We start from the raw sequence: 15,570 nt of genomic DNA, 5'->3' as shown, positions 1-15,570 counted from the left end.
ACAAGCAAACAAAATTAATGTATCAATGGTAGTTCATAAGTTGTAACAAATATACCTCAATAATGTAAGATGCTAGTAAGAGGAGAAGCTGAGAGTATGGGGCAGGATAAGGAGTATATGAAAACTTTCTGTACCTTTTGTCCAATGTTTTTATAAATCTAATGCTACTCTGAAAACAAAGCCTATTAATTAAATATATCATTTACCCTTCAAAAATACAATCAATTTAGTTATAAGTCACAGCTTAATATTGTCTTGGCACTGGGATAAAAGCTTCATCAAGGGACAGACTGTGCAAGGAACTGAGCTAGATACTACCTTAATAATATGAACAAAATAGGTTGTTAGTGTTTGTTAAATGATTGATGGCAATCAGAAGTTAAGGAAAGAAGTAATTAGGAATTATAGTCAATACACTGTTATTCTCTTCTATTTACTTAATCTCTCATTACAATTTGTATCACAGTGTAATTATATCTATTTTCTTTAAGCTGTTTCTTTTGGTTGTAGGGCACAAAGAGAAGAAAAAAATAAATGTAGAAAGTAAATGTAGAGAGTAATTAATTTGTAATTAAATAAACTAAATAAGCTTATATGTCCTATTTAAAAAGAGTTATAGCAAAGTTTCTGGCTTTACTGAATAAATGGGATAGTAGCAACTCAGATCTGAGGCAAGGGAGAAATGATAAATTGTGTTTTAGAAGGAATTGGAGGTATATGTGAGACATATGTTCGGCAGTTTGATACATGGATCTGGATTTGGGGAAACAAACCTGGGCTATGAACATAAATTTAATAGCCATTAGGTCCAGGTGTTGGTTGAAGCTGAGTGAGGGGATGAGATCATCCAGCCATTGAGTGTAACATAAGAAGGAGAGAGGACAAAGGACATATCTTTGTAGAACACCAACACTTAAGGGATAGGCAGAGAAAAATAAACCACAGGGAGAAAGGGAAAAGAAAAGTATAAATATGCCAAAAAATAAATAAATAAAAACAGTATGGTACCTTAGGGGCCAAGAGTTAACAACATTAAAGGTAGTACATGTGTCCGGTAAAATAGTAACTGAATAGTTCCTATTGGTGTTGTGTGGTTTTTTTTGGTACCGAGAATCAAACTCAGGACCTTGCGCTTGCAAGTCAGGCGGTGGAACCACTGAGCTAAATTCCCAGCCCTCCCATGGGTTTTGTTAAGGAGAAGGGCACTGGTAAGATGCTTAGGAAAATAAGCTGATAGTTGAAGCAGATAGGTGAAATCTTTGAAATCCTAAATAAACAGACCTTTTCCTTTCCTCCAATCTTGCTGAGAAGAGAAGATGATAGCTAGAGAAGGATTAGTATCAAATAAAGTTTTTCTTCTTTAATATGTGAAAAAAATGAATAAGTTTGTAGGTTAACAGGGTATATTCAAACAAAGTTACCTCACCATAAATTATCTTGGATTGTTCCAATATACAATTTTCTCTTTGTCATATGTGTTTATGTACTGGCTGGATGAAAAACTACCTGAGGATGTCTTTTCTCAAGTACAAAATAAGAGTCAGGGTTCAAAGGTTCAAACCAAGTTTCCATAAGGATACTGAAGCAGTCTACCATGGTAAAATGAAAAGAGCACTAGGTCAAGAATCTGGCAGATCTGTTTATAGAATCCCACGTTGTCATTTACTAGCCTATCTAAACTTTCCTTATGTGTAAACCAGCATCAATAATCATAACTAATATCAAAGAAGAGGATGCATCTCGAAAGTATGTGTGTGACAATATAATGCCTCCAAGGGTTGCCAAGTTCTTTGGGGGAAGCCATTAAATTATTTTTAGCTAATAAACGCCAATGATACTTTTTATTTAAGCTCATTTTGTAACAACCATGTGAGGCAGGTACTGCTATTATTTCCATTTTAGAGATAAGGAAACCGAGCTACAGGTTTGAAGGCTTTCCTGATACGGTATAGCTACGAATTAGTGGAGTAAAGATAGAAAACTAGAGTTTAACGCCAGAATTCTGCAAAATTATGCTGTATAATCACAGGCCCAAAGTCACCTACCTTAATGCAAAAATTCACCAACTCCTTTGAAAAAATCTGATGGATCAGATGGATCCTCTTCCCTCAAATACACCGAAATATACACATGTATGTTTTCATGTGCTGTTTCAAGTAATTCACTTCCTAATCTTCACCACTGCTAAAAACTCTTGCCATGTGGCTGAGTGGTCTCACATTCAAAATCTTAGTTCTAAATTTAATTCAATCATTCCTCAACTGTGACTCAGCCTCATACCGGGTCATAGAAATACAAGCCCAATTCCAGAAAATTGAGTGACTGAAGCTCTCAAGCTGTCCTCTACTGCCGCCTGCTGAAAGGCCTGCTTTAGTGACAAGAACATCGCTATACCTGTGTCTTAGCGACCTTTTCTCATATTCCCATTTTCACAAAAGTTGTACCACCCATAGCTTCTGGGTCGGTGACCCCAAATTCAGTGGTCTGGGCATGGGGCTAGTCTCTAGAGAGGACCCGCTATCCTCTGCCGCCCAGCGGGTGTCGCCGCCATTTTATTTTTTTCTCGGATTATCTGCATCTCCAGAAAGAGAGACAACCTGTGGGATTCAGCAGAGGGCGCTGGTGTATAGCTTTCCAGCCGGAGGCTGTGGTTTTAGCCAAATATGCCCAAATGTTAAATTTCTGATCTGTTCTCTTGGGAGTGGAGTATCAATTGCCTGTTTCCTTTGTAGATTGGATACATTACTTTAGTATTCACCACTTCCAGCCATTTTACCATTCACCATTCCTTGATTTTCTGAGGTTCTTTGGTTATTTCTAGCTGTAAGGTTTATAAAACTGGAATCACAAATGTCAGGGAAGAAAACAACAGAGAACACCCCACTGCCCTAGTTTAAGATCCTGTCGTTTAATCCTTCAGTATCTTGATGTTCACTTTTACCATCTTCATCCCTGCAGTCTTTCTTGCTGACCACCTTCCACTTCCAAACCTGAAAGTGGTAATCAGAGCACTACACTAGAAATCAAATCTGACTTGCTTCAAATTTAAAGCTCTGACACTTTATTAGCTGTGTGACCAATCACATGACCTCTTTGGGGTCTCTATGGTATTTTCCTCTTTCAATTTGCTAGGATTCCAGAATTATTCTCTGTTCTTTACACTGCATTTACAGTCTTTACTACCGGAGCAACCTCTGTACTGTTGCATCACACGCCTTCATTTAAATCCCATAAAGATCCCCCTTAGCCCATAAGAAAGAGTTCAAACTTCATATTATGATACCAAGGACCTTCACAATCCTATCCCTTCCCTCTCCAATCTGTATCTTTACCATTTTATCCCCAAATACTACACTACTGAGGGAATCTAGCTCCCCTTACTAATTTATATTGGGTTAAATGTTCATTTACATCCTAGTATTGTTAAAATGTACCGTTAATTATATATTTACTTATCTTTCTTCCAGTCTAGCCTGTGAGCTCTTTGAGGACAGGAATCACTACTGAATCTCTAGAATCTAGACTAATGTATGGCCCTTTGTAGGTACTCAATAAATATTTGAATTTTTTCTTTTTTGTCTTTATTAGTACATGTTTGCAGTACATAATGATTACATTCATTTTGGGGAGTTGGTACACTTACATAATACACTTTTATTCTGTTTTTAATTCTGTTCTCTTCTCCTCCACCCTTACCCCTTATCTTTCATTTTCACTTCTAGGAGGATGATTCCCAACTCTTACTTTCACCATGAGGAACTAAGACAGAAAAAATAATTATATTACCCAAAGTTACATAGATAATGAGTTATCAAAGTCTGGATTTGAACTCAAGCCTTTATCATTTTTATGTACACAAACTTTTCTTTTTATTTTATGTTATTTATCCTTTCTGAATATGTTCAGCAATAATGACTGTTTATTTCCTACTTCAAAATTGATTTCTCCTTCAGAAGGTTTTCCTGCATTCTAGCACATGGTATTGTTCTTTCATGTTGATTATTTTCATGTTGTTTATGAAGGTATGTATTATCCTCCCTACAAGAGGTAGCCGAACATAAAGGATCAATTTTCCAATTCCTTATAGAGCTGATTTTTAGGAAAGTTGCTATTTAGTAGAATCTACTAAAATTCCATAACTTATTTAAAAGGAGAGTGGAGAAAAGCACTAAGATAAATAATCCATAGCTTCAATCTAAAAGTGCTTCATAATAATAGATGTTTTTAAAAGTTAACATCTTGGGAACAAGTCTATTTTTTTTTTTTTAAGATCTGTTTCTTATAAAACATGACATTCTTCACAACCTAGCTCAGTGACCAAGTTATAGTAAAGACTCAGTAAATATTTTTCCAATTGCTATTTGCTGATAGGCTTCAGATCTAGTCATATTATATTTCCCTTAAATAGCTAGGAAAGGAAATACTCTAATAAATGCGATTTGCAAGTCATGAAGCATTTAACTAAAGAGAAAATTAATAAAATAGTTTCTGATTTTAATGTATTAAAATATGAGTGTCATTTGATTTTTCTTACTACATTGGGAGTCATATCTAAGAACCTCATTACTGTACACTGTTATCTACAGACCAAAGATGTATCTCTAGCTGTTAGAATCACAGCCCTTATCAGATAGTTGACATGAATTATGTAGCTTATTTTATTGTTTTTTACTTTCATTTCTAAAAGCTCAATGAAGGTAGGGTTAAATGTTACTAGTATGCAGTAACATGATTGTTTTTTTGGGAACTTAATGAATAAATAAAAAGACAAATTAGCTGTCTACAGAGTGATAACTTCATTTTTAGAAAATGTATACTAATATAATATGCAAAATAGTGTAATGAAATACTCACTAATTGGCAAGTCAAATGGGAAGTTTCATTCTGGGCCTAGTGCAACTGCATTATTGTGGAATCCTTGACTAATTCCACACTTCCCTCTGAATTTCAGTTGCCCAATCTGCAAAAGTGAAAACTACAATGCTTGCCCCACAAGATTGTTGTGAGACTCAACAAAAGTGCTTAATAAATGTACAGTGGTATACAAGTTAGAAAGAGTAGTATAGTAAGGTAACATTAGTGTTTTTTTCCTCATGAGGAATCTTCCTGATGTTATCAGTTATTTTAACATCAGTAACGTAAGGCACAATATAGATTGGTTTACATTGTTATCTCCAAGTATAATTGTGAATCATCTATTTTTATTTTAGTTTTATCAATTTTTCTTCACGCATTTTCTGAAACTCTTATGAGTACATACACACTTAAGATTGCTCTGTCTTCTTGATAGATTGACCATTTGTCATTATGAAATGTACCTCTTTTCCCCTGGTAATATTTGTTTCTCTTATGTCTACTTTCTGATATTAATATCTTTACTCCTACTTTAATGTGATTAATGTTTGGCTGATATACATGTTTCCATCTTTTTACTTTCAACCTACCCAAGTCATTATATTTGAAATTAATATTTTGTGAAATCTTGTGTTTTATGTTTTTATATCTCTTCTGCTAATCTTAGCTTTTTGAATAGTATATTTAGATCATTTACGTTCAAGGAAAATGTTGGTATTTTCATCTGACATCTTATAATTCGAATTATTTTTCCCTCTGCATTCTATTATGATTATCAATTGTATTTTTCAATTCTAGTACTCAAATTTTGTTTCATTATAACTTCTAACTTTGCTAAACTTTCTATTTTTTTACTTGTATCAAGCATATTTATATTTGTTTGTTGAAACATTTTGATGATGGTTAATTAAAATCCTTGTCAGATAATTCTGATGTTTAGATCATCTTAGTGTGTTGGTACATTAGTATGCTAAGGCTGCCATAACAAAGTACCATAGTTTGGATGGTTTAAACAAAAGAAATGTGTTTTCTCAGAATTCTGGATATTAGAATTAAAACATTAAGTTGTCAGCAGGTTTAGTTTCATCTGAGGCCTTTCATCTTGGCTTGTGGATGACAGATTTTGCAGAGTTCTCACACGGTCTTCCCTCAGTTTTGCTGTAGTCTGTGTCTTAAACACCCCTAAACTTCTTAGCAAACATCCTTGAATTCCATCAACTGAAGGCAATAACTAACCTACTTTCTGTATAGACTGGCATTTTCTAGATATGTCATGATATGGATTCACACAGTACATGATCTTTTGTCACTGGTTTCTGTCAATTAACATAAAGTTTTTAAGTTTCATCTATGTCATAACGTATATCAATACTTCACTTGATACATTGCTGAACAGTCTCTTGCATGGATATGCTGCATTTTATTTATTGATTCATCAGTTGATGGACATTTGGATTGTTTTCAATTTTTCACTATTAGGAATGATACTGCTACAAAATTCGAGTGCTATTTTTTGTGTAAATGAATGTGTTTTCAATTTTCTTGAGCACATACCAAGCAGAATTGGTGGATTATATAGAAACATTATGATAAGCCATTTGAGAAATTGCCAGGCTCTTTGACAAGGGGACTAGACCAATTTACACTCTCACCAATAGTATATAATGATTTCAAATTTCTTCATGTCCTCAACAATAATTATTGTTTATTTTAATAGTTCTACTATATATGAATTTATAGATAATGATGTTGAGCAGCTTTTTAATGCATTTTATTGGCCATTTTTATATCTTTTGTAGAGAAATGTCTAGGCAAACCATCTATTTTAGTTACCTTTATATTAAATATCTTTGAGTTTTAAACCTTCTTTATTAAGTACAAATCATTTATTAGATATATGATTTATAAAATTTCTCCCGTTTTCTGAGATGTCTTTTACTTTCTTAATGCTATTCTTTGAAGCACAAGTGTTTTTAATTTTGATCATATCCAATATATCCAGTTTTCACTTTTCTTTTTTTTTATTTATATATTAATTGGTACATTTTCGGTATACAATACATTTACATTTATCATTGGGTGTTTGTACCTGAACATGATGTATCTTAGTTCTTATTTTTCCCCCATTACCTATGTGCCCTTCACCTACACCACCCTTCCCTATTTACATAGATTTCATTTCCATTTCTTTTTTTTTCTTTCTCATAATTTTTCACTTTTCTTATCAGTGTCATATCTAAGAGAAAGCTCCTTAATCCAAGGACACAAATATTTACATCTATAGATTCTTAAGTGTTTATAATTTTAACTCTTATATTCGAGTCTTTGATTCATTTTGAATTTTTATATATGGTGTGAGGTAAGGCTCCAAATTCATTTTTTCCATGTAAACATTAATTTGTTGTGGCACTATTTTTTGAAAAGACTATTCTTTCCCCATTTAATAATCTTTGCATCTTCATTGAAAATCAATTGACTGTAAATTTAAAGGTTTATTTATGTACACTTTCAACTGTGTCCCATTTATCTATATATCTATCCTTATGTCAGAATCACATATTTTTGATTACTGTGACTTTGTAGCAAGTTTTAAAATCAGAAAATACAAGTCCTGCTTCACATGGTGGTGCACACCTATAGTCTCAGCACTTGAGAGACAGGGGCGGAAGGATCATTGAGAGTTCGAGGCTAGCCTGGGCTACATAGTAAGTTCAAGGCCAACCCGCACTACAAAGCAAAACCCTGTCTCAAAAGAAGAAAAAAAAATAGGAGTCCTTCAAATTTGTTTCTCCTTTTCAAAGTTGTTTTGGCTATTCTGGTGGTCTTGAATTCTACTATAAATTTTCTTTTTAAGTTGTTTTGAATTATAATTGATGTACACAAGTTGTACATATTTAATATGTACATGTTGATAAGCCTGAACATATGTCTATATATACTTATGATAACATCACCACAATGTAAAAAACATCCATCACTTTAAAAAATTCTTGTGTTCTCTGAAGAAAGTAATTGAAGATGACACTAGAAGAGGTGAAAACCTCATATATACATGGATCAGCAGAATTAATGTTGCTAAAATGGCCATATACCTGAAACTGATAGATAGAGTCAATAGAATTTCCATCAAAATAACAACAGTATTCTTTACAGAACTTGGAAAAATAATCCAAAAATCCATATAAAAGCACAAAAGACCCAGAATAGCTAAAACAACCCCAAGCAAAAATGAGGAATGCTAGAAGTATTATATCATCTAATGTCAAAATATACTACAGAGCCCAATAACAACAATAGTATGATATTAGCACATTCTGAGGGTGTAGAAGTTGAAGTTCATCTTCCTGCATGATCATGCTTACACTTCCCAACAAAATTAGAGCACTTACTTGCAGAATCAGTGATTGTTTCTGTTTGGGAGCTGGAAATTCAGCTCCCCATACACCTCTCAGATAAGGTAGGGTTAGGGTAAGAAAGGCAAGGGTAAGGAAGAAATTGAAGTGTCACCTATCATCACCTTGCACTGTTTTTTTCTGCCCCATTACCACTGGGTTGAGTGGGACATTAGTTCCCTGCTGCTCCCACTAGCCCTGGGAGGGGGCAAGCATGAAGTAAAATTCTCATAAACACTGCTTAGCAGACCACACTTTGCCTTGTCAGATGAGATGCAAGTTCATCTTGCCCCTAGGTCTTGCTGATGTGGGGGCCAGAGGAAGCAGATTATTAATGGGAGTCACGCCTTGTCACCTCACATTGCCTTGTTCTGTCCTATTGCTGCCTTTTGAGTTAGAGAATCAGCATTTGCCTTTGTACTTCTGATACCATGATAGAGATAGGGAATGAGTCTTGCCTCGGGACACTTTGGACCATTTTCTTGTTGTTGAGTAGGGATTGAAGTTCAGCATTACCACCAACTGGGCCATGCTGACACCACTGCAGCAAATGCCAAGTGCCCACTCACATTACTTGCACTGGTTAAAGGTAGAAGTTCAGCTTCTTGCTAAACCCTGCTCATATTGCATTGACAGAGAAAGTGGAGTACTAAGGAGCATTGCCTTACACCACTTTGCTCTGCCTCTTTTTCAGGAGTGGGCCCAGGATTCAGCTCCCTGCTCAGGCCTCCTGACAATGGAGGATGCCAGTGAGCAAAGCCTTTTTTTTTTTTTTTTTTTTTACTAAAGAAGGCTGGTATTATTATTATTTTTTTAAAGTTTTGGGTTGTGTTATACCACCCTTATCCCAATCCTTTGGCTACAAGGAACTGGATTTTTTGGTATGTACCTATAGCATGTGTCACAGTGCACACTTCTTTCAGTGTCTTATCCAGGATATATAAAATTCTAAAAGGAAGCCCAGGGAGATCCCTACTCATTTTTCTTAACTCTTGAAAACCATAGGCAGTTTGTCACCTTCTTTCCAGTTTTTAATGTCTGTCTATGTTTGATTATTATATTACATCTGGATATTTCTTAGTTGTTTAGCAAAGGCTAGTGAGCAATAGGATGACTACTCGATCTTGGCCAGAAATGGAAGTCAGAAATCTATGTTTTAACAAGCTCTCCAGCTTATTCTTTGTGTATACTTACTTTTGAGATTCACTAGTTTTATAGTTCCATGACCTCTTCACATGATGCCAATTGCAGTTTAACTTAGAACCATAGAATCTCAATGTTGTGTGAAACTATAAAACACTTCCCCTCTCCAAAATATCTCATCAGTGGAACCCTGTAGCAAGTGGCCCTGCAGCTTCAACTTAGACACATATAGTGATAAGGAGCTCATTTATTATCAAAAGAGCCAATTCAATCTTTGTTTTTTAAATTCTTTTATTGGTGCATGTTTGCAGTATATAAAAATTCCCTCAGGGAATTGGTACATATACATATCTCATCTTGATCATTTTTACTCCTGCTTATCTGCCCTCCTTTGCTCTTCCCTCTTCTCTCCCTCCTACCCCAGATCCCCTTCTTATCTCCATATCTACCTCCATGTTTCCTATCATCTCTATTTTGCTCTTTAAATTGTTAATATTTGGGTTTTTAATATTAGAGAAACCATGTGATATTCAATCTTCTGTGTCTGATTTATTTCACTTAGTATTATGTTCTGCCTTGTCTTTGCTGAAACTTGTCTCTGAAGTTTATTTCCATGCATCTTAACTTTGACCTTCTACTAGATGTCAGGAATTCAAAGCTGAGAAAACAAAGACTAATCTACCCCCACCACCAGGGCTTCTTTAAGCCAAAGAACTCCAATTTAAGAGAATTGGTTTCTGATCTTCTCAGCCCAGTTATTTCCTGTGGATATATTCCCATTTATTTGGCTCCCCATTAAAATATAGGAATTCAATAGAATCTGCACAGATAGAGATTCACATATTTTATCCTTAGTCAGTATCCCTTAGTGTATTTCACTGAACATTAGTAACACGAAATATTCTGCAAAGAAAAATTTCTATGATTAAATAAATTGGGGAAACAATGTAAGCTATAATTCCCTGATTAAAAAAATCAGAATGCATTTCATTATCATAGAGAATTGAGAACTCCATAGTAAAGAGAGCAATTTAATTTCCTATTGCTCAGTATTTAGTATATTTAAATGTAAAGTTTATTTTCATATTAATTTCTATTAATGGCCAGAGGGGGCTTTCTTTAAAAATCCATTTTATATACATACTATTTTTTAAATTAATCTATTCATTCTTTGAAATAAATATGAATTGGTTTATAATTTACTAGACTGAGATCTGTGAATTTTCAAACATTATATAATGTTTCTGTAATACAAATTGAAATACAATATTCTGTTAGCCACATCATTCTATTTATTCATATTGAGTTTGCAGGTAAGTAAAGGCCGTAAGATTTGTTTATAGACACCAGTTCAAAATTTCATTTCCTTTCTTAGGTATATTATCATACTTGTTTATTCTTTTTTCTTTTTAGAAACAAGTGCATAGCCTTATATGTGTATTCTAATTTTTTCTCTCCTGCTTGATTTTGCCTCATCATCCCAGCTTCTCCACGTCTGTTTGGTTATTTATTGCTAACCAAAGCCCTTGTTCCACAATGAACTTTGCAAAGTGAGTGCTTAATAAATGTGGCATAATTGACTGACCTTAGTTGAGATAGGGAAGAGTTTCATATCTGTGACTGTTGAGATGAAATCAGCCACCTCTTTTCTTAGGTACAGTGAATATTTGACTGAAGATGCTGCTAATGACCAGCAGGTATAGATCTGGTTATAGAGAGCCTTTCTGTAGCCTGGGAGTAGAATTAATAAACCTCTTAACAATCATTGGAAGCCAGGGATTCTTAAAATTGAAACCATGACCTAGAATAATGGTAATAGCAATAATTATCCAGGTCCTTATATTTGCACATGCCTTTATAATTTTCAAAGCATTTTCATATTGATTTCTAATTTGATCCTCCTAAGAATCAGTATAACAGAGTAGATTACAATTGTATTGAACACTGAGTATCACTTTTTCCTATTTGAAACTCTGATTAGAGGAATCCATGTGGATTATTTGGATTAAAACTCTGCCTTTGTGTAGGATCCACTCAACCATATTATATATGGATAGAGTGTAGCAATTACTAACATCACATCTATTTCAACTAAGCAAATTTTTTCAAATAGTATGTATTTAGTACAATTTTTTAAACTATGCACTTAATAGTGCCTTTTTTTTTTTTTTTGGTACTGGGGATCAAACTCGGGACCTTGCACTTGCAAGGTAGGCGCCAGAACCACTGAGCTAAATCCCCAGAGCAATAGTACTTTATTCAATGTGCAAAAACCTCCACCTCACTTGCCAGAAGTCTATTTAAATACCTGTACAAAACATTAGCTATCCTTTATCAAAATACAACTGAGAACCCAGAACCTAGTCTAACAACCTGGACCTCTCCCTTTGAAGGCAGAGTCCTGTAAATTAAGAAAAACTATCATGGCAAGAATTATACAGTAACAAGAACTAAAAGACAAGTCAATATTAATACTCTTTTACTTTAAAACTCAATCTTTTAAGGGAGCTTCTAAGTACTGCATTTAAGCTTTCAATTCAAACATTTTATCATAACATAAAATCAACTTTAGAATAGGGGCTCTGAATCTGCCCAACAGGTTATACATACTCTCACTCAATCATGTAAATAATTGAATTCTGCATTTGTAATATCCATAATTGTTGCTATTCTAATATTTCTATCCTAGTATCAGTTTTTTAAAATTTTCTCCTAGTATCAGTTTTGTTTTTATAAACAACAACTTAAATTCTATTGCATGAATAGGGCTACAGATATACTTGTTTAACCAAGCAGAATACAGGTACTTTGCTTTACAACTTGCACCTAAGATACCAGTACACATAGCTGGTTCATTAGTTGTCATAGCAATTTGGGGCCATTGCCCAAGCTATGGATAGCAGTTTACATTTTTAAATCTTGTGTAGAAAGGGAAAATGTGATAACTACATTCCTTTGAGGCCCATTTCAGTTACAAGTAAATCTGTAACTTCCAAGTTTGTACAGATCTTTGATGGCAAATTTCTAAATCTGATTCAAATGTCCTAAACAATGTTAAACCAACTGTCTTCAGCTATACTGCCCTTCCGCCAGTAGACGGTGCTACAGAGGTTGGGAAAAGGATTTTCATGAAGATAATAGTTCAGATATAGGGGGAAAAAAGTGTTTTAAACCTGCCCTGAAAGTACAAAAATACATTTTGTGTGAGGGGAAAATATAACCCTTATTTGTAATCAGTACAGATAAACCAATAAAGGATAAACTAGGCCGTCTGAGAATTTTTAAACAGTTTATAAGAATGAAAACACGTCATCATGGTCCTTAAAAAGCTATCTTAAAGAAATACAAAGATCTTTTTGTTTAGTTTTTATTTCTGCAAGATTTAAGTATTCTGTGCAGACTATCAGAGATAATCCAATATGAACAGAGGAGAATGGTTCTTTTAGATACTAAGAGGCCACATATATCAGCGAAGGCCAAATTCTGCAAATCTCAATCTGAAGAATGTATACCAAATGCATGTCCTGGTTTATACATTCCACAGCAAACACATTTTATATACTGGGTTGCTACCTAGGAAGAGTTCATACCTACAGAAACTATCAAGTGGAAACAATGCGCTTTAAAATATATTTCTTCCAGGGCTCCAAAAGCTTTACAGGCAGTGTCCTGTCAGCCCCGACTCTTCTGTTAAGAAGGGAGAAGGCAGGGGTTAACGGAACTATAACTATTTCTTTTAAAACTGCACAGTACATACCTTGAAGTAAATTCTCATAGAAATAAATGACCATATCAAGATGATAAGCAAATTGCTTAGTACAAGAGATGGATGCACAGAAACTTAATATTTTTTAAAGCCATATCCACCACTTTAAATGTTTTGCCTGTAATGGTTAAAATTTAACACGTCACTAGTAGGTCAACAAGCAAAAACACCCCACAGTACCGCTTAAGTTTCTCAAAGTACACATAAAGATTTAACATGAAACATCTTCAACTAATATCCCTTAAAACGGTATGGAATGGATTCTAGGAAAAAAAATGTTAGATATGTAAGGTTAAAAACAATGATTTATTAAAAGTAAAACGTAAAAATGATTTTTGTACATATGCTTCTAAATTTCAGGTATGGAATCCAAGTAGGTTTTGTAGAAAACGTTGTAGCCAGGTAACAAGTCCTTACAACAAAGTAAACTACCTCCCCAGCTCTGCCCCAGTTTTGCTACAATCAGCAAGTTCACTCCCTCTCCTCTAAAAAACACAAATTGAAAAAAGACATTTTGCTACTATAAAAACGACCAAGGTCCAAGTAATAATAATAATTAAAAAATAGAGTCCATCAATGACTGTAACAGAAAAATGTGTGGGGGGGCCTGAGTCCATCTTCAGAGGGGAGACCAGAGAGGGGGCAGGCAAAGGGGGACACCACCAGGGTAAGTAGCCTTACCAGTGGATCCCCCAAGGGCTAAATGGGGATGGCGGTGGGAGGGGAAAGGGATTTAGCAGTTGACCCCACTTGGGTTGTTGAAAACAGCTATCCTCTAATAGCCACTCCCAGGCATTTTCCTATCTTTTTAGAAGGAGCTGCCTCCATAGCCACCCACATCACCATAACCGCCTCTGTAAGTTCCACTGTTACTGTATTTAATACAATTTTTGAGATTTACTGCATCCATTTATTGCACCCTCTCCCAGTCCATATTCTTTTTAACTGGAGTTTATGATTTAAGTCCTCTCCCTTTCTCTGATCCTTTATTGCATATTTATCCTTTATTTGAATTCTAGACTAACTCCTTATAAACTCTGAGTGGGCCGCTTCACACTTTTGAACTTATGTTTCTGGATATATAATATTGTTAGTAGAGGGAGTTGAACTACCCAAATGACCATAGATTTTCGTGGTGGGAGTCTCAGGAAGTAAAAGGAGGCTGAAAAGCAAGATAATGAGCACTCCCTTGTGCTATCTAAATCATAACAACAATGCCTTTCAAAATATATTTCACAAGTGGATATTCCACTTCTTTTTAAAAAAATATATTTATTGGTACATTTTAGGTATACAATACATTTACATTTATCATTGGGTGTTTGTACCTGAACATGATGTATCTTAGTTCTTATTTTTCCCCCATTACCTATGCGCCCTTCACCCCCTCCACCCTTCCATATTTACATAGATTTTGTTTCCATTTTTTTTAATTTTCTCACAATTTTCCCTTTTGCTTCTTCCCTTTCCCCTTCCCCTCCCGACACCACTACACCTTTGGACCTTTTCCAATTTCAAATTATCAATTATTCATTTTAATCATTTTCATCCTTATTTGCACTTTCAGTTTCTCACACTAGAGAAACTATTCCATATTTACACATGTGTCTCCTATCTATTTCACTTAAGAGTATGGCCTCAATATGCATCCATTTAGCTATAAATATCTCTAGTTTCTCATTCTTTATGGCTGAGTAGTACTCCATTTTATTTAAAAAAAACCCCACATCTTCTTTATCCAGTTTACAGTTGATGTGCACTTGGACTGTTTCCAAGCTTTAGATATTACAAACTGTGCCACTATAAACATAGGTGCACATATATCGCTGTGATATGATTCTTTTAATTCTTTGGGGAAGATGCCCAGTAGGGGAATAGCTGGGTCAAATGGGACCTCTAGTCCTAGTTCTTTGAGGTATCTCCATACTGATTTCCACAGTGGTTGCTGCAGCCTGCACTCCCACCAACAATGGAGAAGAGTTCCTTTCTCTCCACACCCCCACCAGCATTTGTTATTGGTTGATTTCTTGATAGCAGCCATTTTTTGTGGGGTGAGGTGGATTCTCAGTGTTGTTTACATCTGCATCTCTCAAATGACCAGTGATGTTGAACATTTTTTCAAATATTTATTTGCTGCTTTTACTTCTTTGTCTGAGAAATGTCTGTTCATTTCAGATGCCCATTTTTGATTTGGATCTTTGAATTTGGGGGGTCTGATTTTTTTCAGTTCTTTATATATTCTCGATAATAGACCTTTGTCTGAGGTACAGCTGCTAAAAATTTCTTCCCACATTGTAGGTTGTCTGATAGCTCTGTTGGTAGTTTCTCTTGCAGTGCAGAAGTTTTTTAATATGATGAGATCCCAGTTGTTGATTCTTTGTGCTAGTTCCCATGCTCCTGAGGATTTGTTCATAA

The sequence above is a fragment of the Heterocephalus glaber genome, unplaced genomic scaffold (assembly GCF_053883595.1).
Source record: "Heterocephalus glaber isolate CG9 unplaced genomic scaffold, H.glaber_assembly_v1.0 deba00001790, whole genome shotgun sequence".
NCBI classification, from domain to species: domain Eukaryota; kingdom Metazoa; phylum Chordata; class Mammalia; order Rodentia; family Bathyergidae; genus Heterocephalus; species Heterocephalus glaber.
Note: the sequence above shows the minus strand (reverse complement) of the source record.